This window comes from Manis javanica, chromosome 5, assembly GCF_040802235.1.
Source record: "Manis javanica isolate MJ-LG chromosome 5, MJ_LKY, whole genome shotgun sequence".
In the NCBI taxonomy this organism is placed as follows: domain Eukaryota; kingdom Metazoa; phylum Chordata; class Mammalia; order Pholidota; family Manidae; genus Manis; species Manis javanica.
The window spans coordinates 73,950,817-73,977,173 of NC_133160.1; the positions used below are offsets into that span (position 1 = coordinate 73,950,817).

General features: G+C 38.7%; 1 long non-coding RNA gene across 1 annotated transcript; it reads right to left on the reverse strand.

Annotated features, from left to right (window-relative positions):
• Positions 1–495: 495 nt before the first annotated feature.
• LOC140849571 (uncharacterized) lies at positions 496–25,972 on the reverse strand. The gene is made up of 3 exons (XR_012131611.1): positions 25,682–25,972; positions 1,196–1,336; positions 496–634 (listed from the first exon to the last, which is right to left on the reverse strand). It is a non-coding gene; the product is annotated as an uncharacterized lncRNA (long non-coding RNA).
• Between the last annotated feature and the right edge of the window lie 385 nt (positions 25,973–26,357).

Consider the following 26,357-nt stretch of genomic DNA (forward strand, 5'->3'; position numbering starts at 1 on the left):
TGATCTCTCTGAACTTCCGGTGACTTCTGTATAAGTATGGCAATGTGAGAACATCTGTATCGCCATTGCAAGGGTTTCACTTACATAGATACACGAGTGTCTCCAACATAATATGGAACACATCTAGATGTTCAAAAGATGAACTTCTTTTCTCTTTTCTGTCCTCCTTTTCAGAAAGGATGTTGTCACAGTAATTTAAAATTGTATATGAGTTTTTGATTTACAGAAATCTGACTTTGGAGATGATAGGCTATGGGAGTTTTATTTTATGAATGCAAGTTGGATCAGTATATATTCTCATGAGTATTTTTTTTTTTTGCCTTTTGAATTTTCCAGATGAATTTTCACTGGCATAAGAAAATAAAAATGTTTATAAGATTACTTTAATAGGAAATAAAATATTTATTAAATATTTGATCAACTGTCTTAAAGGAATAGACATAAATAGTATTGATAAGAATTTATTTTACAAATGAAATAGCTGGAGGGGGCTTTAGTATTGAACAGTCTTCTCATTTTATATCTGAAAAATTTAGGGGGCAAGGCAACTTGCCTAAGGTGGCCATTGAAAGTGAAGAGTCAATGAATCACCTCTTCTCTTTTTGTTCTAAGTGATAGAAAGTAGACAGAAATGCTGAAAAAAAAAATATCAAAGAGTCAGTGTATTCATAGTTAGTAAAGTTGGATTAGCAAATGCAGCTGGAACCCAAGATTAAAACGGCAGTGCTCTGTCGCTGCGCCTCAAAATGGAGACCTTGAAGCCTCTCCACAGGTGGAGGTGGCTCTGCGAGGCTAATGCGGGGCACACCTGCCCTGTCGGCCCCGCAGAGACCAGGCCTGCCCGGCAAACTCAGAACCTGCAGAATGCCGGTTAAGAGAGGAGGGTGAGCTTCGTGACTTCTCACAACGACCGTCCTCAGGCTCCACCCGCGCCCCAAGGCAGCCTGAGCTGTGGGTCAGCAGCGGCTTTGCAAATGCCAGAGAGTATTATTTTACATGCTATTTGCTCTGAACTCTTACCTAAAGTGTAAATTGGTTTACCTGCCTCTTTGAACTGTTTATGTCCTATCAGGGAAAATATTAACCTAGAATCTGTCCAAATTATCATAATCCCAGATTATTACTTTTTTTTGGTTTTCACTTTTCTTATTATTTGGTAGATTTCCCATTGGGATCAAATAACTTAGTATAATACCTCACAAATGAAAGTCCTTGGAGAATGTACAGAATGTTGTCCCTTTTGCTTATTCAAATTTATACAGGGTTAGATCTCCAAAATCTCAGAGAGCTTGTTTATAGTTTCAAATTGTAAAACGGCTCCATGGAACTGCAAAGCCTGATGAGAGAGAAAGAAAAAAGTAAGCCATACAGGGGCTCAAGACTACTTAGCACATGACAGTTAAGATAAAATTAGGTGAAAGAGCTTCTGGGCACAAATAGTGGTTTAGTCCCTAAGGTGAAGAACTGCATAGTGAAATATAAGTAGGGACTAAAGTGTACCTGTGTCTCCATTAGGTCAGCCTCATTCGCAAATCAGTTTGATTTCAGTGCAAGAATAAACGTGGGCCTTTGAGGACATCTAATACTAATTTATTTCTTTACATCCCCATCAGGCCACAAAAGATTTGAAACATGTAAGTCACTGTTGAGAAAAAGAGAAGGAATTTGGCACCTAACACAACTGCATCTAGAGTGTGGATAGAATGAAATACATAAGGAGTCTAGTGATTAATTCACATATGTGGTCTTTGTAAACTGCTAAACCCTTTGTGCATCTGGAAATCTCCAGGAAGTAAAATAATTGGTTGGGAGGGTTGACATCAAAAGGTGCTGCATCCTCTGTTTCCATGTGGAATCAACAATGCTCAGGGAAAATACACGTAAATTTTAATTTGTTACTTGGTAATACTTCACTCAGCCTCTTTCATTTAATCTCACTCTTATTCAAAATTGAGACTTGGAGCCTGTCCATAGGTGGAGATGGCTCTTGCTCTCTCGTCTTCAAATAAAATCTTGTTGAGTACAGAGCAATTTAAGTCAGTCAATTAACTTTCAATTTCTGTGATCTACTGAAAATTAAAGTGGTGAAGATATTTTGCATTGTTTTGGTTATAAAACATAGGTTTAAAAGAACATCATTTTTCATGTAGTAAAAACAGAGTATGCACCTGTAGTAGTTGATCGGGTGGCTTTTTCCATTTCTGTTAATGCAAAGTGTAACCTGCACATGCTGTAAAAGGGGTACTTCTCGGTTTGCCATCATCACTGCTGGGCTTACACTTCTGTGTTCTCTTGAATACAGATCCTAACTGCCCACTGCTGCAAATGTGGTGTCTGTCACTGACAGAACAATGGTAGCGAGGGGCCTCTCTGTGGCTTGGGTTCTCTGGGTCATGACTGTTCTCATAACTGTTTCATCATATAACACTGAGCTCATTTAATCATTCCTGTATTCCAAAATTTTGAAGAGCTTGCTTAAAATATAGAATACTCTTCAAAGTCCTTGCTGCTCTGTAGTTTGTGAACTGAAATGGGTTCATCTGTTTCAATAATTTTTAACCCAGAGTGTAAGAATAGAATCGCCTAGGGGCTTTTAGAAAACACATGTACAAGATGATTTCCAAGCAGAGCTCAGAATTCAGGATGTGTTTTTAACCTCCACTCTTTGCTTCCCAAGATTATGCTGTTGAGACTTCAGGACTGAGAGTCAGTACTCACACAACTGTCTTCTGCTGCTTGGAGCAATAATGCTGCCTAATGGCATAATACACCCTGTACTAGATGGCCCGACTTCAAATCCTGGCTGCCACTTTTTATCAGTGTGACTTTAGGTGAGGTACTTAGCCACTGTGACCCTCAGTTTCCTCATTTGAAAAAATGGAGGTCGTGGTAATAATAGAACACATATCATACATGTAAAACAACCAGAATAGTACCTGCACAAAATATTAAAGTGAGTATAAAAGTGTATTAACAAATATTTAATTCTCACTTCCAGCATTTTTTCCATTTAAACATTTCTCCCAAATGTTAAGGACAGCCTTATTTATTTGTATGTGATTTATGCATTTTAAGTGGTTAATAAGTTGGTGCTCCCAAGCAATGCCCTAGGATTGCCTGCTGTTCTCTTGTTTCATCATCTCCGTAATCACCCAGCACATGCTCAAGAAAATCCAACTAAAGTTTACACCATTTCATTGATACTTGATTATTCATATCCTGGCTTTATTCCGAAAGGGTTTGGGGCAGGTATCTTACAAAAACATATATAATATAACAAGTAAAAGAGCTAAATAACAAATTTAGAGCAAAGGCTAAACAAGGGTAGGACAATAAATTAGTCTTTAAGTTTGGCTCCCAAGGAGGCTCCCTGTAAGGCCCTGTGGTCCTTTAGCCCAGGCCTGCATCCCTCCTTCTGAGCTAAAATCACAACAAAGTGATATTTTACATTATTTGTGCAGTAGCTTTCTTGTGAACACGAGAAATGAGAAGATAAATATAATTATTGCTTTTTGTCAGCAGTAAAATTTAGGCTCTAAAAATGAAGCAAATTTTCCAGGTGATTTTTTAAGTCAGTGACAATGAAATAGCAACATTCAGATGCTATTTGTTTTACCTAAAAATGGGTTAACTTATATAACATTAGGAGATAAAATATAAATCCTTTAAAAATACCTGTTAGACATTACAAACCCAAAAAAGACAACTATTTACATTCAGTTGTCCAAAAAACAGGCCTAAAATGCGTGCCAGATGCAGCATTTATTTCCATCTCTATGATTCACGTTTATCAAAGCAGGCAACTGCTTGTGGTTAGCTCTCAAGTCTATAAAAGGAGACGAGTGGGAAGTTGAGAAGTTTGGCCTGGCATTCACCCACGATCTCCTATGGACATGCTTCCCCTGTGTTGTCAAACAACTGTCACAGTCAGCCTGCCGACCGGCCAGCAGGGCATGTGCCCTGGACAGCCGCTCGCAGGCAGACAAGCTGTGTGTGTTCCCTCGGCAGCCAGAGGACGTGCGGTGTGCTTGGGGACTCATCTGCCAGCACAGGAGAAAAACAGCATCACTGGCGAGTACGGGTTTGTTGGAAAGCCGCTTAGTGCGCCAACCCTGGAGCCGCACTTCATTCTCTGCAGAGGAGGCAGCTTCGAGATGGTGCGCCTTAGTCACTGAGGAGGTGCAGCTCTTTCGGATTGTTTTGCTTAGTGAATCTATTCCTTAACTAAACATGTCTAAGGATCTTAAAACTTGCAGTGCCTTCTGGGGCTTCCTGGGAGAACTCACATGAATTAGTGTGTATGTGCGACTCCCCCTCCCAGATAGCTGACGCTTATCCTCATCTCACTGAAAATGATTGGTTGACAGGAAAAGTAAGACTATGAGGTGAATGTCTCCCAGTTATTCTACTTTAAGTTCTGGTCTTACATTTGGTACTGCCTTTTATTTCAGAGTGATAGTTTTTAATTCTCATATTCTTAACAATTCACTCTGAAGTATGACAGGTTAAAATTTTAGAAAATCTCTTTGTGGTTTTTCCAGAACACAGATAATTATGCTTTTAATTTCTTTCTTTGGCTTCAGGGGAACTGGTGGGTCCCTGCTACATTATGTATGCTAATTGTAAGGCCCCCTTTTCCCCCCTTGTCCCTCCCTTCCCACCCATCCTCCCCAGTCCCTTTACCTTTGGTAACTATGAGTCCATTCTTGGGTTCTGTGAGTCTGCTGCTGTTATGTTTCTTCAGTTTTTTCTTTGTTCTTATACTCCACAGATGAGTGAAATCATTTGATACTTGTCTTTCTCTGCCTGGCTTATTTCACTGAGCATAATACCCTCTAGCTCCATCCATGTTGTTGCAAATGGTATGATTTGTTTTCTTCTTATGGCTGAAAAATATTCCACCGTGTATATGTACCACATCTTCTTTATCCATTCATCTACTGATGGACACTTAGGTCGCTTCCATTTCTTGGCTATTGTAGATAGTGCTGCAATAAACATAGGGGTGCATATGTCTTTTTCAAACTGGGCTCCTGCATTCTTAGGGTAAATTCATAGGAGTGGAATTCCTGGGTCAAATGGTATTTCTAGTTTGAGTTTTTGAGGAACCTCCATATTGCTTTCCACAATGGTTGAACTAGTTTACATTCCTACCAGCAGTGTGGGAGGGTTCCCCTTTCTCCACATCCTCACCAACACTCGCTGTTGTTTGTCTTTTGGATGGTGGCCATCCTAACTGCTGTGAGGTGATATCTCATTGTGGTTTTAATTTGCATTTCTCTACTGATTAGCGATGTGGAGATCTTTTCATGTGCCTGTTGGCCATCTGAATTTATTCTTTGGAAAAGTGTCTGTTCAGCTCCTCTGACCATTTTTTAATTGACTTATTTGCTTTTTGTTTGTTGAGGTGTGTGAGCTCTTTATGTAATTTGGATGTCAACCCTTTATCAGATATGTCTTTTATGAATATATTCTCCCATACTGTAGGATGTCTTTTTGTTCTATTGATGGTGTCTTATGCTGTACAGAAAATTTTTAATTTGATAGAGTCCCACTTGTTCATTTTTGCTTTTGGATCCCTTGCCCAGAGAGATATGTTCATGAAGTTGCTCATGTTTATGTCCAAGAGATTTTTGCCTATATTTTTTTCTAGGAATTTAATGGTTTCATTACTTACATTCAGGTCTTTGATCCATTTTGAGTTGACTTTTGTATATGGGGTTAGAAAATAATCCAGTTTCATTCTCTTACATGTAGCTCTACAGGTTTGCCAATACCTGCTATTGAAGAGGCTGTAACTTCCCCATTGTATATCCATGGCTCCTTTATCATGTATTAATTGACCACATATGCTTGGGTTCATATCTGGGCTCTTCATTCTTCTCCACTGCTCGATAGGTCTGTTTTTGTGGCAGTACCAAATTGTCTTGATTACTGTGGCATTGTAGTAAAGCTTGAAGTCAGGGAACATAATTCCCCCTGCTTTATTCTTCCTTCTCAGTACTGCTTTGGCTATTCGGGGTCTTTTGTTATTCCATGTGAATTTCAGAACTATTTGTCCTAGTTCATTGAAGAATGATGCAGGTATTTTAATAAGGATTACATGGAATCTGTAGATTGCTTAAGGAAGGATGGCCATTTTGACAATATTAATTCTTCCTAGCCTGGAATAAATTTCCATTTATGAGTGTCTCTTTAATTTCTCTAAAGAGTGTATTGTAGGAGGTGGAGCTAAGATGGCGGCATGAGTAGAGCAGCGGAAATCTCCTCCCCAAACCACATATATTTATGAAAATATAGCAAAGACAACTCTTCCTAGAATAGAGACCAGAGGACACAGGACAACATCTAGACCACATCCACACCTGCAAGAACACAGCGCCTTGTGAAGGGGGTAAGATACAAGCCCCAGCCCGGCGGGACCCGAGTGCCCCTCCCCCCAGCTCCAAGCAGGAGGAGAGGAGTCCTAACGGGGAGGGAGAGGGAGCCCATGACTGCTGAACACCCAGCCCGAGCCATCCGGACCAGAGCACAGACACAGTGCAGGTGTGGAGTCCTGGATACTAGGGAAACAGGCAGGGAATCTGGGGATCTCTGGGCACTCTAACCCCGTGGGCAGCAGGGAGCATGGAGGCCCCTCACGGAGATAAATAGCCTCCCAGCCGCTCCCCCTCCAACGCAGCTCCACCATTTCGGAGCAGCAACGAGAGGCAGGCCACACTCACAGCAACAGCGAAGATAAATACCATAGCAGCCAGGCAGGAATCAGAAGCCCGGTCTGCGTGCAGCTGCCCAGCACAAGCCACTAGAGGTTGCTGTTCTCCCAGGAGAGGAAGGCCACAAACCAACAAGAAGGGAAGTTCTTCCAGTTGTCACTCATCCCAGCTCTGCAAACTATTTCTATCACCATGGAAAGGTAAAATTACAGGCAAACCAAGATCACAGAGACAACACCAGAGAAGGAGACAGACCTAACCAGACATCCTGAAAAAGAATTCAAAATAAAAATCATAAACATGCTGATGGAGATGCAGAGAAATACACAAGAGCTAACGGATGAAGTCTGGAGGGAGATCACAGATGCCAGGAAGGAGATTACAGAAGTGAAACAAACTCTGGAAGGATTTATAAGCAGAATGGATAAGATTCAAGAGGCCATTGATGGAATAGAAACCAGAGAATAGGAATGCATAGAAGCTGACATAGAGAGAGATGAAAGGATCTCCAGGAATGAAACAATATTGAGAACTGTGTGACCAATCCAAAAGGAACAATATGCATATAATAGTGGTACCAGAAGAAGAGAGAGAAAAAGGGATAGAAAGTGTTTTTGAAGAAATAATTGCTGAAAACTTCCCCAAACTGGGGGAGGAAATAATTGAACAGACCACGGAAATACACAGAACTCCCAACAGAAAGGACCCAAGGAGGACAACACCAAGCACATAATAATTAAAATGGCAAAGATCAAGGACAAGGAAAGAGTTTAAAAGGCAGTTAGAGAGAAAAAGGTCACCTATAAAGTAAAACCCATCAAGCTATCATCAGACTTCTCGACAGAAACCTTACAGGGCAGAAAAGAATGGCATGATATATATAATGCAATGAAAGAGAAGGGCCTTGAACCAAGGATACTATATCCAGCATGATCATCATTTAAATATGATGGAGGGATTAAACAATTCCCAGCCAAGCAAAAGTTGAGGGAATTTGCCTCCCACAAACCACTTCTACAGGGCATATTACAAGGAATGCTCTAGATGGGAGCACTCCTAAAAAGAGCACAGAACAAAACACACAACATATGAACAATGGAGGAGGAGGAATAAGAAGGGAGAGAAGAAAAGAATCTCCGGACAGTGTATATAACAGCTCAATAAGTGAGCTAAGTTAGTCAGTAAGATACTAAAGAGGCTAACCTTGAACCTTGGTAACCACGAATTTAAAGCCTGCAATGGCAATAAGGACATATCTTTCAATAGTGATCCTGATGTAAATGGACTGAATGTACCAACCAAAAGACACAGAGTAATAGAATGGATAAAAAAGCAAGACCCATCTATATGCTGCTTACAAGAAACTCACCAAACCCAAAGACATGCACAGAATAAAAGTCAAGGGATGGAAAAACATATTTCAGGCAAACAACAGAGAGAAGAAAGCAGGGGTTGCAGTACTACTATCAGATAAAATAGACTTCAAAACAAAGAAAGCAACAAGAGATAAAGAAGGACACTACATAATGGTAAAGGGCTCAGTCCAACAAGAGGATATAACCATTCTAAATATATATGCACACAACACAGGAACACCAGCATGTGTGAAACAAATACTAACAGAACTAAAGGGGGAAATAGGATGCAATGCATTCATTTTAGGAGACTTCAACACGCCACTCACCCCAAAGGATAGATCCACCTGGCAGAAAAGAAGTAAGGACATGGGAGCACTGAACAACACAGTAGAACAGATGGACCTAATAGACATCTATAGAACTCTACATCCAAAAGCAACAGGATATACATTCTTCTCAAGTGCACATGGAACATTCTCCAGAATAGACCACATACTCGCCTGCAAAAAGACCCTTAGTAAATTCCAAAATATTCAAATTCTACCAAACAACTTTTCAAACCACAAAGGTATAAAACTAGAAATAAATTCTACAAAGAAAACAAAGGCTCATAAACACATAGAGTCTTAACAACATGCTCCTAAATAATCAATGGATCAATGAACAAATTAAAATAGAGATCAAGGGATATATGGAAACAAATTACAACAACACTAAGCCCCAACTTCTGTGGGATGCAGCGAAAGCAGTCTTAAGAAGAAAGTATATAGCGATCCAGGCACACTTGAAGAAGGAAGAACAATACCAAATGAATAGTCTAACATCACAATTATCAAAACTGGAAAAAGAAGAACAAATGAGGGCTAAAGTCAGCAGAAGGAGGGACATAATAAAGATCAGAGAAGAAATAAACAAAATTGAGAAGAATAAAACAGTAGAAAAAATCAATGAAACCAAGAGCTGGTTCTTTGAGAAAATAAACAAAATAGATAAACCTTTAGCTAAACTTATAAGAGAAAAAGAGAATCAACACAAATCAACAGAAACAGAAATGAGAATGGAAAAATCACGACAGACTCCACAGAAATACAAAGAATTATTAAAGACTACTATGAAAACTTATATGAGAACAACCTGGAAAACCTAGAAGAAATGGACAACTTCCTAGAAAAATACAACATTCCAAGACTGACCAAGGAAGAAACACAAAAGTTAAACAAACTAATTATGAGCAAAGAAATTGAAAAGGTAATCAAAAAACTACCCAAGAACAAAACCCCCAGGCAAGACGGATTTACTCAGAATTTTATCAGACACACAGACAAGGCATAATACCCATTCTCTTTAATGTTCTCCAAAAAATAGAAGAGGAGGGAATACTCATAAACTCATTCTATGAAGCCAACATCACCCTAATACCAAAACCAAGCAAAGACCCCACCAAAAAAGAAAATTACAGACCAATATCCCTGAAGAATGTAGATGCAAAAATATCCAATAAAATATTAGCAAACTGAATTCAAAAATATATCAAAAGGATCATACACCATGACCAAGTGGGATTCATCCCAGGGATGCAAGGATGGTACAACATTCGAAAATCCATCAACATCATCCACCACATCAACAAAAAGAAAGACAAAAACCACATGATCATCTCCATAGATGCTGAAAAAGCATTTGACAAAATTCAACATCCATTCATGATAAAAACTCTCAGCAAAATGGGAATAGAGGGCAAGTACCTCAACATAATAAAGGCCATATGTGATAAACCCACAGCAAACATCATACTGAACAGGGAGCAGCTGAAAGCTTTTCCTCTGAGATCGGGAAAAAGACAGGGATGCCCACTCTCCCCACTGTTATTCAACATAGTACTGGAGGTCCTAGCCACAGCAATCAGACAAAACAAAGAAATACAAGGAATCCAGATTGGTAAAGAAGAAGTCAAACTGTCACTATTTGCAGATGACATGAAATTGTACATAAAATCCCTAAAGATTCCACTCCGAAACTACTAGAACTAATATCGGAATACAGCAAAGTTGCAGGATACAAAATTAACACACAGAAATCTGTGGCTTTCCTATACACTAACAAGAAACTAATAGAAAGAGAAATCAGGAAGACAATTCCTTTCACAATAGCATCAAAAAGAATAAAATACCTAGGAATAAACCTAACCAAGGAAGTGGAAGACCTATACCCTGAAAACTATAAGACACTCTTAAGAGAAATTAAAGAGGTCACTAACAAATGGAAATTCATCCCATGCTCCTGCTTAGGAAGAATTAATATCATCAAAATGACCATGCTGCCCAAAGCAATATACAGATTCGATGCAATCCCTATCAAACTACCAACAGCATTCTTCAAAGAACTGGAACAAACAGTTCAAAAATTCATATGGAAACACCAAAGACCCCGAATAGCTAAAGCAATCCTGAGAAGGAAGAATAAAGTAGGGGGGGATCTCACTCCCCAACTTCAAGCTCTACTACAAAGCCATAGGAATCAAGACAATTTGGCACTGGTACAAGAACAGAGCCACAGACCAATGAAACAGAACAGAGACTCCAAACATTAACCCAAACATATATGGTCAACTAATTGATAAAGGGGCCATGGACATACAATGGTGAAATGACAGTCTCTTCAACAGATGGTGCTGGCAAAACTGGACAGCTACATGTAGGAGAATGAACCCAGACCATTGTCTAACCCCATACACAAAAGTAAATTCAAAATGGATCAAAGACCTGAATGTAAGTCATGAAACCATAAAACTCTTAGAAAAAAACATAGGCAAAAACCTCTTAGACATAAGCATGAGTGACATCTTCTTGAACATATCTCCCCTGGCAAGGAAAACAATAGCAAAAATGAACAAGTGGGACTATATTAAGCTGAAAAGCTTCTGTACAGCAAAAGACACCATCAATAGAACAAAAAGGTACCCTACAGTATGGGAGCATATATTTGTAAATGACCCATCCGATAAAGGCTTGACATCCAAAATATATAGAGAGCTCACCCATCTCAAGAAACAAAAAACAAATAATCCAATTAAAAAATGGGCAGAGGAACTGAACAGACAGTTCTCCAAAAAAGACATACAGATGGCCAACAGACACATGAAAAGATGCTCCACATCACTAATTATCAGAGAAATGCAAATTAAAACCACAATGAGATATCACCTTACACCAGTAAGTATGGCTACCATCCAAAAGACAAACAACAACAAATGTTGGTGAGGTTGTGGAGAAAGGGGAACCCTCCTACACTGCTGGTGGGAATGTAAATTAGTTCAACCATTGTGGAAATAATATGGAGGTTCTCAAAATCCTCAAAAGAGACTTACCATTTGACCCAGGAATGCCACTCCTAGGAATTTACCCTAAGAACGCAGCACTCAAGTTTGAAAAAGACAGATGCACCCCTATGTTTATCGCAGCACTATTTACAATAGCGAAGAACTGGAAGCAACCTAAGTGTCCATCAGTAGATGAATGGATAAAGAAGATGTGGTACATATACACTATGGAATACTACTCAGCCATAAGAAGAGGAAAAATTCTACCATTTGCAGCAACATGGATGGAGCTGAGGGGTATTATGCTCAGTGAAATAAGCCAAGCGGAGAAAGAGAAATACGAAATGATTTCACTCATCTGTGGAGTATAAGAACAAAGGGAAAATTGAAGGAACAAAACAGCAGCAGAATCACAGAGCCCAAGAATGGACTAACAGGTACCAAAGGGAAAGGGACTGGAGAAGATGGCTGGGTAGGGAGGGATAAGGGCAGGGAAGGAGAAAGGGGGTATTATGATTAGCATGCATAATGGGGGGGTGGGAGAAAGGGGAGGGCTGTACAACACAGAGAAGAGAAGCAGTGATTCTACAACATTTTGTTATGCTGATGGACAGTGACTGTGAACGGGTTTGTGGGGGGGATCTGGTATAGGAGAGAGCCTAGTAAACATAATATTCTTCATGTAATTGTAGATTAATGATAACAAAAAATGAAAAAGAAAGAAAAAGGGGATTACTCCCTGATAGAATAAAACTAACTGTAAATGAATGATTAATGCATGCTTTAAGTATCCTTAATTTTGATCATTTAAAGGGTGTCAGATGATCAGCCATGGAAGTACATTTTTCTGGTAATATTCCTTTCTCTTAAAAAAAAAGCAGTTCCTGTGTGGTGATCTCCAATAAGTTTTTCACAATGGTATAAAGTGCATATCAACGTGTGGGCAAAGCATTTTTTTGTGTTTATACAGAGGATCAAAGCCTAATTTGGCTACCCAGAAAATGAATTAAGATACAATATGAAGAAGAACTTCCAACATCAACATTCTCTGGAAGAGTCATTCCAGAAGATGATCATCAAAAACTTCAACAAAGACCCTGACGCTGTTGCAGTTGTAGCTGCATTCATCCCACCAGTTCCTGGACTTGCTATTGGAATGAAGAAGGAGATATCTAAGCTGGCCTGTGCATACAGTAAAACAACAAATTTGACTGGATCTATAGTGTTGGAACTCAACCAAGAATTAGGAGAAATGCAAGTTGCAGCGCTCCACAATCTTGAGACTACAGACTATCTACTGTTAAAAGAACAGTTCCCAGGAATGTGTTGTTTTAATTTGTCTGATTTTTCTCAAACTATTCAAATTCAGTTAGACAATATCCATCATATCATTGATAAGTGTTCACAAATGCCTAGGGTACCTAACTGGGTTTTTTTGGTTTCACTGGAGATGGCTGGTAATTGTAGGTCTGCTTTGGTTATGTAGCTATATTCTTATTATGTTAATGTGTGTGTGCAATTTAATTAGTAGTTTAAAACCTACACATGCTTATGTTACTCTACAGGAAGATTTGTCAAAGAAATAATCAATCTTCCCATGTTTTCTTCCATCTGCTACTTCTATAGCTTTTCTTCTTCCTTCCTAATTACAACCATTAAGTAGAATTGGTGCCTCATATCGAAATTACTGAGTATAATAATTCTTCCAAGTGGTAAAGATACCTCGAGTCAAATGCTGGGCATAGAATCCACAGGGCATAAATCTGCAAAGAGGTAAAAAGCTAACCTTTTTAAACAATATTGCTTCTCTCTCACTTACCAACTTTACATCTCCCTGTATGGCCCCGGAAGATGACTGGTTAGCCAGAGATGGGTAAGATTCCTCAAGGGAGGAACAACCTAAGACAGGCACAGTCGCAGGGGGGCCATCAGATGAGAAATTGGGAATCAACAGAGGTGAGGCTTAGAACCTTGCCCCTGCCTGTTTTGAGAGAAATCTTCTGCAGCCGTGGATGTTTTGTTGCCCTTATCTAGCTTGGATTAATACTTAGTCTATAGGCACACACCTGATCATCTACATTTGCCCTCTTACAGCACTAAATTATGTTTTCTACCTTTATCTTGCACCTACCTACCACTTCAGCATTTTATTAAAAATAATAAAGTAATAATAATAATAATAATAAGGGAGAAATGTGGGATTCACATATAAATCAAGTATAAAAATCAAACAAATATTCATATTTGACCTGATTGTATATAGTTCATGATGCGTGATCAAAACCGAAAGTTTCTGTGATATGACTGCCCTTGCACTGTTCACCATGTAAGAACTTATTCACTATCTAAGAACTTGTTCACCATGGAAGAACTTGTTCATTATGCTTCAGAAGATTGGAGACTGTTGAGAATTAGGCTTGGGGTTGATTAATGATTGTGCATTGAGTCCCCTATACAGAATTTTATTGTTGTTAACAACCATTTGATCAATAAATATGAGAGATGCGCTCTCAAAAAAAAAAAAGAGTGTATTGTAGTTTTCAGGGTATAGGTGTTTCACTTCCTTGGTAAGGTTTATTCCTAGGTATTTTATTCTTTTTGATTGAATTGTGAATGGAATTCTTTTCCTGATTTCTCTTTCTGCTAGCTCATCGTTAGTGCATAGGAATGTAACAGGTTTCTGTGTATTAATTTTGTACCCTGCAACTTTGCTGAATTCAGATATTAGTTCTAGTAGTTTTGGAGTGGAATTTTTAGGGTTTTTTATATACAATATCACGTCATCTGCAAACAGGGACAGTTTGACTTCTTCCTTGCCAATCTGGATGCCTTTTATTTCTCTGTGTTGTCTGATTGCAGTGGCTGGGACCTCCAGAACTCTGTTGAATGGAAGTGGGGAGAGTGGGCATCCTTGTTTTGTTCCTGATCTTAAAGGAAAAGCTTTCAGCTTATCGCTGTTAAGTTTAATGTTGGCTGTGGGTTTGTCATATATGGCCATTATTATGTTGATGTACTTGCCTTCTATACCCTTTTTGTTGAGAGTTTTTATCATGAATGGTTGTTAATTTTGTCAAATGCTTTTTCAGCATCTATGGAGATGTTCATGTGGTTTTGGCCTTCTTTTTGTTGATATAGTGGATGATGTTGATGGATTTTCAAATGTTGTATCATCCTTGCAACCCTGGGATGAATCCCGCTTGACCATGATGGATGATATTTTTGAATTTGGTTTGCTAATAGTTTGTTGAGTATTTTTGCATCTATGTTCATTAGGGATATTGGTCTGTAATTTTATTTTTCGTGGTGTCTTTGCTTGGTTTTGGTATTAGAGTGATGTTGGCCTCAGAGAATGAGTTTGGGAGTATTCCCTCCTCTTCTACTTTTTGGAAAACTTTAAGGAGGATCAGTATTAAGTCTTCACTAAATGTTTGATAAAATTCAGCAGTGAAACCATCTGTGCCAGGGTTTTGTTCTTAGATAGTTTTTTGATTACCAATTCAATTTCTTTCCTGGTAATTGGTCTATTCAGATTTTCTATTTCTTTCCGGGTCAGGCTTGGAAGGTTGTATTTTCCTAGAGAGTTGTCAATTTCTTCTAGGTTATCCAGTTTGTTACCATATAACTTTTCATAGTATTCTCTCATAATTCTTTGTATTTCTGTGGTGTCCGTAGTGATTTTTCCTTTCTCATTTCTGATTCTGTTTATGTGTGTAGACTCTCTTTTTTTCTTGATAAGTCTGGCTAGGGGTTTATCTATTCTGTTTATTTTCTCGAAAAATCAGCTCCTGCTTTAATTGAATCTTTCTATTGTTTTATTCTTCTCAATTTTATTTATTTCTGCTTTAATCTTTATTATGTCCCTCCTTCTACTGACTTTGGGACTCATTTGTTCTTCCTTTTCTAGTTTCATTAATTGTAAGTTTAGACTGTTTATTTGAGATTGTTCTTCTTTCCTGACGTAGGCCTCTATTGCAATATATTTCCCTCTTAGCACAGCCTTCGCTGCTGCATCCCACAGATTTTGTGTTGTTGAATTATGGTTGTCATTTGTCTCCATATATTGCTTGATCTCTGTTTTTATTTTGTCATTGATCCATTGTTTATTTAGGAGTGTGTTATGATGCCTCCATGTGTTTGTGGTCTTTTTCAATTTCTTTGTGTAATTTATTTCCAGTTTCATCCCTTTGTGATCTGGGAAGCTGGTTGGTACAATTTCAGTCTTTTTGAATTTACTGAAGCTCTTTTTGTGGCCTAGTACATGATCTATTCTTGAAAATGTTCCATGTGCACTTGAGAAGAATGTGTATCCTGTTGCTTTTGGATTGAGTGTTCTGTAGATGTCCGTTAGGTCCATCTGTTCTAATACGTTGTCTAGTGCCTTGTGTCTTTACTTATTTTCTGTCTGGTTGATCTGCCCTTGGAGTGAGAGGTGTGTTAAAGTCTCCTAAAACGAATGCATTGCATTCTATTTTCCCCTTTAATTCTGTTTGTATTTGTTTCACATATATAGATGCTCCTCTGTTGGGTGCATAGATATTTATAATAGCTATATCCTCTTGTTGGACTGACCCTTTTATCATTATGTAATGTCCTTCTTTGTCTCTTGTTACTTTCTTTGTTTTGAAGTCTATTTTGTGTGATACAAGTACTGCAACTCCTGCTTTCTTCTCACTATTAGTTGCATGAAATATCTTTTTCCATCCCTTTACTTTCAGTCTGTGTATGTCTTTGGGTTTGAAGTGAGTCTCTTGTAGGCAGGATATAGATGGGTCTTGTTTTTTTATCCATTCAGTAACTCTATGTCTTTTGATTGGTGCATTCAGACCATTTACACTTAGGGTGATTATTGATAGATATGTACTTATTGCCATTGCTGGCTTTAGATGCGTGGTTAACTAGAGGTTGAAGGGTAATTCCCTTACTATCTAACAATCTAATTTAACTCACTTTGTGTGCTATTACAAACTCAACCTAAAGGTTCTTTTTTTCCCCCTCCTTTTTCTTACTCCTCCATTCTTTGTATGTTATGAATTATATTCTGTACTCTTTGTCTATCCCTTGGGTGACATCTATTTAGCCTTAGGAATACTTCCATCTATAGGAGTCCCTACAAAATGCACTGTTGAGGTGGTTTGTGGGAGGTAAATTCTCTCAGCTTTTGCTTATCTGAAAATTGTTTAATCCCTCCTTCAAATTTAAATGATGACCTTGCTAGGTAGAGTATTCTTGGTTCCAAGCCCTTGTGCTTCATTGCACTAAATATATAATGCCACTCCCTTCTTGCCTGTAAGGTTTCTGTTGAGAAGTCTGATGATAGCCTGATGGATTTTCCTTTGTATGTGATCTTTTTTCTCTCTCTAACTGTTTTTAAAAGTCTGTCTTTATCCTTGATCTTTGCCATTTTAATTATTATATGTCTTGATGTTATGTTGTCTTCCTTGGTTCCCTTGTGTTGGGAGATCTGTGTACCTCCATGGCTTGAGATACTATCTCCTTCCCCAGATTGGGGAAGTTTTCAGCAATTACCTTCTCAATGACTTTCTATCCCTTTTTCTCTCTTTTTCTTCTGGTACCCCTATAATGCAAATATTGTTCTGTTTGGTTTAGTCACACAGTTTTCTCAATATTCTTCCATTCTTAGAGTTTCTTTTCTCTCTCTGTGCCTCAGCTTCTTTGTATACCTCTTCTCTTATTTCTATACCATTTACCTTCTCTTCTACTGCATATCACCTGCTTTTAAATCCCTCCATTGTATGTTTCATTTCAAATACAGAATTTCTTACTGATTGAGTATCTGACTTAAATTTGTTCCTAAGTTCTTGAATATTTTCCTGTACCTCCATAAGCATGTTTATAATTTTTATTTTGAACTCTCTTTCAGGAAGATTGTTGAGTTCAGATTCATTTGGTGCTTTTTCTGGGGTTTGTGAGATTTTGGTCTGAACCATGTTCTTTTGATGTTTCATATTTCTGTGTGGTGCCTGCTAGTGCCCAGAAGCTCCAGTTTCTGGAGCTGCTCAACTGTGCAGTGAGGTTGGGGGTCATAGGGAAGTGGAGCTGGTGCCTGGGGGGAGGAAAGATCCATTTCCTGATTCCCATCTGCGATGCCTCTTTCCAGTGTCATAGCCAGTGGGCCAAGCACACAGGTGTAAGCCTCTGTGCTTTACGTGCCTAGTTGTTGTAGGCAGGGCCTTACTGTGGCTGGCCTGACACCAGCACAGTGATGCCAGTTTTCAAACCAGTACCAGCAGGCTAAGAGGAAGGCTCAGCATGCTGCATGTCATCGTGGGGGGCCTCAGACCTGAGTCGGCTGCCAAGGGGATGGAGTGCCTGAAGCTCCTCAAAGCTCCCAACTAGCTGGGCTGAGCGCACCTTGAAAACCTTGTCCAGCTCTCCCCTCCCTCATTCAGCAAGCTCCGTGCAAACCCTGCACCTTTAGCAGCCCTCTCACTGCTAGGAAGTCTCTCAGACTGCCTGCCTTTCCTCTGACACAGAGTGGCTGGATGTGGATTCCCGCCTCCTCAAACTCAAGCACTCCATCTGTCCGAGCCCCCCAAAATCCAGAGCACCACACAGTGTAGTGAGGTTTCTGCTCACAAAGCAGATCTCCAGGGCTAGGTGTTCAGCAGTCCCAGATTCCAACCTCTCCCTGATCCATTCTCTTCCTCCCAATGGTGAGCTGGGGTGGGGGAAGGGCCTGGGTCCCGCTGGATCAAAGCGTTCATAACATTACCCTGTTTCGTGAGGACTGCTTTGTTCGTGAGGTTTGTATGCAGTCTGGTTCAGCCTTCTTCCTTGTTGCTGTTTTAGGGTTAGTTGTATTAATTAACTATATTTTTGAACTATTTGTGGTTTGGGGAGGATTTCTTCATCTTACCTCTCACACCGCCATTTTCAATCTCTCCTTCTTGGATATATTTTAATGATGTTTTGTAATACTCAGTTGACTTACATTACACTTTTTTGTTAGACTTATTCCTAAGTATCTTATTCTTTTACATGCTATTTTCAATGGAATTGAGGTTATTTCCAGTTTGTTCATTGCCAGTGTATAGTAATCCAACTGATTTTTGTTATTGGCTTTGTATCCGGCAACCATGGTGAACTCATTTATTAGCTCTAATTGTGTATGCGTGGGTGTGTGTTTGACACAAAAATCATGTAACCCGAAAATAAAGATGATTTTACTTCTTCCTTTCCAAGCAGATGCTCCTGTTCCTTTTCTTGTCTACTGCTCTGGATAGTATGACCACTTTAATGTTGTGTAGATGTGGTGAAAATGAAGATTCTTTTCTTATTCCTGGTCATACAGAGAAAGTTCTGTTTTTCACCACTGAGTCTGAAGCAAGCTGTGGTTTTGTTTGATTTCTTTATTTTTTTGGTAGATGTCCTTTAGCAGGTTGAGGAAGTTCCCTTCTATTCATCATGTGTTAAATGTTTTTATCATGAAAAGATACTGGATTTTGTGAATTGCTTTGTCTGTATCTACTGAGATGATCATGTGGCTTTTATCTTTTATGTAGCTGATATACTATATTACATTGACAACATGTCATTCATATGTTGAGTCAACCTTGCAGTTCTGGGTTAAATTTATATGGATATTATTATTTTTAAATGATTGCTCTAGAGCAATGCTGTCTCCTCAGAGCAGTAATTCCATGGGATACTAATAGGTGCTTGAGAAAAAGAGGTATATCACGTAAATTTGGGAAACGCCAGATTAGAGATAAACAGGTTTCTTTACAGCAGACTATCTCAGAGAACATAATACTTTGCATATCTCCGAGAAGGAGTTATGGAATGCCATGTATTATTGAACTTACCCGTTAAGGTAAGTGAGATTAGTTTTCCATCAAACCCACCTTGAGAAATTTGGTCCCAAGAATTGTTATTCAACTTCTCTATCATGTAAGAGTGACCTAGAAAGCTTGAAACTGATAGGATCATCAATTTTTAAATTGATATATTGATATTGCTTTATAGAAAAATTAACTTAACATAAATATTTCTACGGTGTCTCTTATATGCAAGGTACTCTACTAGGTATGGAAAAACAGCAAAGGGAAAAAAGGACAAAAGAAATCTCTGCTCTGTGGAGCTTACTTTGTGGAAGAGAGGCAAATGATAAACATAAAACCCATGCAAATTATAAAGCATGTCAGAGGACATTGTATATTATATAAAAGATAAACATCAGGTAAGCTCTTTGACATCATTCTCCATGATGACTTTTTGAATTTGATACACTGAACTTTTGCACAGGAAAGGAAACCACCAATAAAATGAAAAGGTCACTTATTGGATGCGAAAAAATATTTACAAATCATGTATCTGATAAGGGGTTAATATCCAAAATATACAAAGAACTCATACAACTCAATAGCAAAACAAAAAAATTTTTTTAATGGGCCAAGGCTCCAAATAGACATTTTTCCAAAGAAGACATAAGATGACTAGCACATATATGAAAGGGTCTTCCACATCACAAATCATCAGGGAAAAGAAAACCAAAGCCACAGTAAGATAGCATCTTATACCTGACAATTATCACATAGACAAGAAATAGCAAGCATTGGTGAGGATGTAGAGAAAAGAAAACACCTGTGCACTCTTGGTGGAAGTGTAAATAGTGCAGCCACTATGGAAAACAGTGTGGAGGTTCCTCAAAAACTTAAAAATAGAACTACCATATGATCCAGCCATATTGCTTCTGGGTATTTATGTGAAGAAAATGAAAATGCTAATTTGAAATGATATATACCTAACCCCACCCCGTGCTCATTGCAGCAGCAATTATAATAGCCAAGACATGGAAACAACAGCTTAGCTGTTCCTTGATGTGGATAAAGAAATGAGTGGATGAAGAATATGTGGCAGATGGATACAATGAAAAAGAATGAAATCTCACGGTGTGCACCAACTTGGGTGAGCCTTGAGGGCATTGCGCTCAGTGAAATGAGTCAGACAAAGACAAATACTCTATGATCTCACTTACATGTGGAATCTTAAATTTAAAAAAAAACCTGATCTCACAAATACAGATGAGGGAGTGGGAGTGGGCAAAATGCATGAAGGTAAAGCAGTGAAAGGGTACAAATTTCCTGTTATAAAATAGGTAAGTCACAGAGATGTAATGTACAGCATGGTGACTCTGGTTAGTAATGTATTGCTTATTTGACTGTTGCCAAGAAAGTGGATCTTGAAAGTGCTCATCGCAGGGAACAAAATATTTTGGTAACATTGTGATAACAAATGTTAACTAGATTTATTGCAGTGATCATTTTGCAATGTATACAAATATAGAATTATTTTGTTGCACTCCTGAAACTAATATAATGTTGTATGTCAAATATACTTCCATTAAAAAGAAGAAAAAGAAAATCAGTTTTAGATGTTTTGAAAATTCTGGGTAGGAGTATGAGAATTGCATTGCGATATTTAATAGGACACCCAGGATATACCTTGCTGAGAAGGTGACTGTAGGGAGACAGGTGATAGAACACCTAGTCTGTTCAAAAGCCGAGAGGAGGCCATTACTGCTGAAGCCGACTGAGGGAGAGGGAGAGCGTGAGAGCCTTCATTAGTGCTTACTGGGATGGCTCAAGTAGCCTCCTAACTAATTTCCCTGCTTCCACTTTGCCTCTCTCTCCCCATCCCCCGCCCCCCCCCCCCCCCCCCCCCCACGGGTTGAGAGTAGACTGTGTGTGGGGCCGGGGGAGGGATGGAAGTGGGTGTGGGGTGGGTGGTTGGCCAAAATAGAAGCAGAGAAATCAGTTTGGGGGTTGTTTCTGTAATCAGGGCAAAAGAGGATGGGGGGCTCCCACCAGCTGTGAAGATGGGGAGAAGTGTTCATGTTTTGGGTGTTTTGAATATCGAGTCAATAGGATTTCTGGAAGCTTAGATAAGAGGTGTGAGAGAAGAAGAGTCAAGAATGACTCTAAAGTTTTAGTCGTATGCAAATCTTGGGACAGAGTTGCACCAGCAGAAAAGGGAAAGAATATGGAGCAGCTTTGTGGAGAAAGGCAAGATTTCAGTTCGGGACCATGTTGCCCTTAGACCTGTTGTATGTGCTAACTCAGCACAGGATTTAAGACACATAGTCTCTGTTGTTGATGTGATAAGGTACATCTTTCACCTCATACCAGTAGAGACACCAACCTGCCACTACTTTGCACTGTGAATAGCTAAAGAGACGAGGGGGAAAAAAGCAGAATTGAATAGATGCTATTATAATATATTTTCTTTAATTTGCATCCTCCACATCATTTTCTAGGAAATCGACTGCTGCTTTAGAACTTTCCTTATTTGTAGACTGAGGAGCTCTTGCTTAAGGTATTTTTTCATCTTGTTCTACCAAAGTCCCCACAAAACAACAACAAAAAACAAAATGGAAAGACACAAAACTCGTCCTTTTGTGTTTTGATGGAGTAATCATGCTCCAGGCTTCCGCTTTTAAATTGCATACCCAGGACTGACACATAAATGGGAATTAATTAATGCGACTACTTTCTTCCAGCAATTCTAGAGGCTACGCAGGCAGCAGGGAGCGCGCTGGTGACCGCGGGGAGGAAACCCCAGGCTGAGGGCTGCAGGCCATCAGGAAGCGCGCGGCGCTGCTGCCTGTCTTCCCAAGCCCATCTCAGGCTGCATTTCCCAGCTTCCTGGCCCAGGAAGCCTTTCCACGTGATGCTATTTATTCCTTTCCCTTTTGATTGTTTGGAGATTAGCATGGCCATGTTGGAAATGACGTGTTGAAAATAAGGGAGTCAAAACTGGAAGAAGCCTGCGTCTCTGAATTTCTGCTCAAAGGAGACCATCTGTCAACCAAAAACTCCTATTCTGCACTTAACATGAGTAGGAGGTAAATGTCTACTGTATTTGAGGTATCATACACTCGTAAGTTTGTTTGTTATAGCAGCTAATGGTTCCAAAACCAAATAAAAATAGAAATAGGGTTTAAAAGCACACTTGACTTAATGTGCGCATTTCCCTATGTAGCTCTCCAGTTTGGAGTCAATTATTTCCTTCAAATCTCTTAGAAGCATGTAATTGAGGAGCAGAATCACAAGTGCATACCTTTCAATGCAGGGTTTGAACCAAGCTCATGGAACATTCTGTATACTATAATACTGACTTATGTGTGAATTCAAAGATGTATATCTTTGAGGCTTGAGAAACTGGCAACATTACTGTGATGTTCAGTTTTCCTAATTTGATTTGCCTTGCCAGCTAAATCTGTTTACTGCGTGCATGGTGGCATAGAGATCTAGTTCAGTGCTGTACTTGAGAATTTCTGATCATGCTTTTGGACTGGAGCCTTTCTCAAATATTACACCCTTTCTAGGGCAGTATTTATTATAGAAATGTTTCCATTCACTGACTTTATATGCATATAGGGTAAAGCCCTTATTGGTGAGTTTCTTATGCACAGGTCCTACAGAGAAAATAAATTTTGTTTTCAATATGGGGAACTTCCTCTGCAGTGACTCCATGTCAAATATTGTTCAAAATAAAGTATAGAAATCGCAAAAAGTATGGACTTTCCAATCTTGTACCAAGAAGAAAGTAAGTAAATTAACATTCTGTAAGGAAATTAAAATACTGGAAGCTTTTATCTACAAATTTAGAAAAAAGAGTAAAAGTCTTCCAGTATTTAAGCTCTGGTTAGTTTTCTGTGAAGACAGATACTTCCTGGTATAGTAATAATAATCATGAACACCGGCAAGCTCCCCCTCCTCAAATATCTCCCCTAAGTAGGTGACACGGGCTCCCAAATATATTTAGTTTGCCTTGAAATATTCCCAACAGTAATAATAAAATTTTATTAAGCACTCGTCATATGTCAGGGACTAGGTAAACTACTTTTCATAAATCTTTTTTATGAAATTTTCACAATGGCACTATGAAGAGGCAAATATTATTTTTTACCGTCCCAGTGAGGAAACTGAAGCATGAATAAGTTTAATGACTTGTTCAAGGTTATACCTGGAATGTAGGAGAGCTGGGAATTGAGCAGTCTGGCTCCATAGCTCATGCTCAATATTCCTGGAAAGCCTAACATATTAAATCCCTTTCATTATGTGCAAATCGATTCATCCTTTTTGTTAATCATAGTACATATTAGGTGTTAAAGTAATAACTAATGTAAGAAATTAAAAGAAGAAACCATTATACTTACAGTTATTCTTAAGGTTATGTAAGTGTAGTTAAACCTATAGTATTTATGAAGAATATAGTACTTGTATTAGTTCAGTAGTAATTTATATTTATGTGTGTATACATATGATATATATCACATATATACATATCATATCATATATATATATATATATAACTAAATCATGGTTTAAGAGTTTTATTGCAAAGTTTTAAGCTTATTATAATCTAAAAAATGTAGCAGAAACCTTAAATATTTGACATACAGAGAGTACAGTTAAATAAACTATTCAACATTCCATTATTTTGTACACATCTGGGAAAAGTTCAGTATTTATGTGAAAGGTAAGAAATTTGAAATACATCAGATAATGTGCTGGTGACATCTTTAAAAATAAAAATGAGCTTTTTGGGGACATTAAATGGTTTAATGCCCTTGCATATGTTCCAGGTGGCAAATACGTTAATGTTTATATTAATACTAAACTTTATAAGCAAAATGCGTATTTAATCCCAGAACAAAAATTAGCTTCTTGAGGGCAAGTCTTTTAAAAAATCTCCAGCACTGCTCCAGTGTCTGGCATACCATTTGAATAAATTAATGAATGTGTATCTAACTATTAAGGAGTTAAATTAAGCAGGGTTCTCCAGAAAGCAGAACCAGTAGGACATATGTGTGATGAGATTTATTGCAGGAATTGGCTCATGTGGTTCTGGAGGCCAAGTCCCACGACCTGCCATGTGCAGCCTGGGCAGGAAAGCTGCTCTGAGTTTGAAGGCCTGAGAATATGGGGAGCTGATGATCCAGGTCCCAGAATTACAAGGTCTCAAAACCAGGAGCTCTAATATCCAAGGGCAGGAGAAGAAGGATATTCAAGGAGAGAGACAAGAATTTGCCCTCCCTTGTCTTTTAGTTCAGTCTGGGCCTGCAGCTGGTCAGGTGACGTCCACCCACGTTGATGAGGGCAAATCTCTTTACTCAGCCCACTAATTCAGGTGCTAACTGCTTCCAGAAACACCCTCACAGACACAGAAATAATGTTTCAGTAGCTCTCTGTGCATCCCTATCCCAATAAAGGTTCACTTAAACCTGCTTCACATCAATGAATAATAAGAGTGATTTATCATCTAACAAATTTATTATCTACATTAACTTTCACATAGTTTTAATAGTTCTAAACTTGTTCTTGTAATGAGTTCCTGCTGCTATTGAAGTTAAACTTTTGATCTACAATGTTTTTTACATTATTAATCTGATTATTAGCTTTTCTCTTCATGTTTCAGAAAGTCAATGTAAGACTAGTTCTATCAGTCAAATAATCATGATTTCTAAATTTAGTACTTTCGGAATTAATGAAATGATATTGTACAGCTGAATGTGATAACTAGAGAGGCTTATTGGAGGGCTGTGCTGACCAGCACTGTAGCTATTAGCTACATGTGGCTCTTTACATTTAAAATGATTAAAATGAAATACAATTAAAAGTCCAGTTATACAGCTGCAGTAGTGGCACCTGCATTGAACAGCAAAAATACAGAACATTTATGTCATCACAGCAAGTCCTAGCAGACAGCACTGTGCTAGAGAAAGGGATGATTTATAATGTGAGTCAGTTATATGCATAGATGACTTCCAAAGCCCCTTTGTTGACAATTTGTGTTTTTTTTACCCTTCTCAAAGTGTTCTAATAATCAGGCTGCCTTGAGTTTGCAATCTTGCCTTCCCCTTGCTTTGGCTCTAGGAAAGGCACCAACCATGGAGAAAAAGTGCCTAAAGAAACCAGAAGGAAAGCAAAAGCAAGAAGCACGATAATGCACAAATTGCACGGTCGGCTTTCAGTGGTTTAAGGATGTTTTCTGTAACACGCACACCACAGATGAGTCATTTAGTCTTACAGCTTTGGGTGAATAAAAATTTCCTGAAAGGAGGTATGACAGAAGTACAGATTACTATGTGACTCGTCGTGTGAGTGATTAGCCTAAAATCAAATATACAAATGGTAAAAGAAATCAGGAACAGTAAATATATAAAAGGATATAGGTAAATTCCAAACCATTCAGTAGCAATGTCATCCAGCAGATGAAGGGGCTGCAATTTTTCCCTTTCTGTAAGCTGCTTCCCCACTTACAGAAGTGGGGTTCCTGGTGCTTTCCTCCTTTCTGCAATCAGCCCTTCCAGGGGTCTCTTGCTGTCTAGGTTTCAAAGCACAACCACCAGCTCTTCTCTAGATAGCAGTCTCCTGCTTCGGACTTTTCCATCTGGGATTCCTTCCTCAAGCCTCATCTGACACAGTGACTGAGTGCACCACATGGGTCTCCAAGACAATGACTTAGTATCAGCTATTTAAATATTCCAGAAAAGTTCCTCTTTCCATTACAGACACATTCATTCCTAGCCTCTTGCTGACCCAGTTATGTAGGTCCCGGTAAGTAGAACTCTGATGATTACCATCTTCTCTATTTCAAGTTGCATTTTCACCTGACTCATTTTCAAACACAACGTAAGAAATTCTAGATTTCCAAAACTCACAAAGCCACTCAAAAAGAAAAAGGTGTCTGCACATGAGTGCAGACTTAATTCCCTGCAGTGTTTAATCTTTGTCTTTTCAAAACACATTCTAGTTTTGGGAGTTATACTTCAGGAAATAGAAAAAGGAAACAATGTCTCACATGCTTCTAAATCTAGTTGAGACATTTTAAATAAAATATTTAGCCATTTAACCAAAAGTCTAACTTTTCGTCACCAAGCAATCCTGAGTTTTACGACTTGCTATGAATTGTTCAGACACTGTATTGTGTAAGATG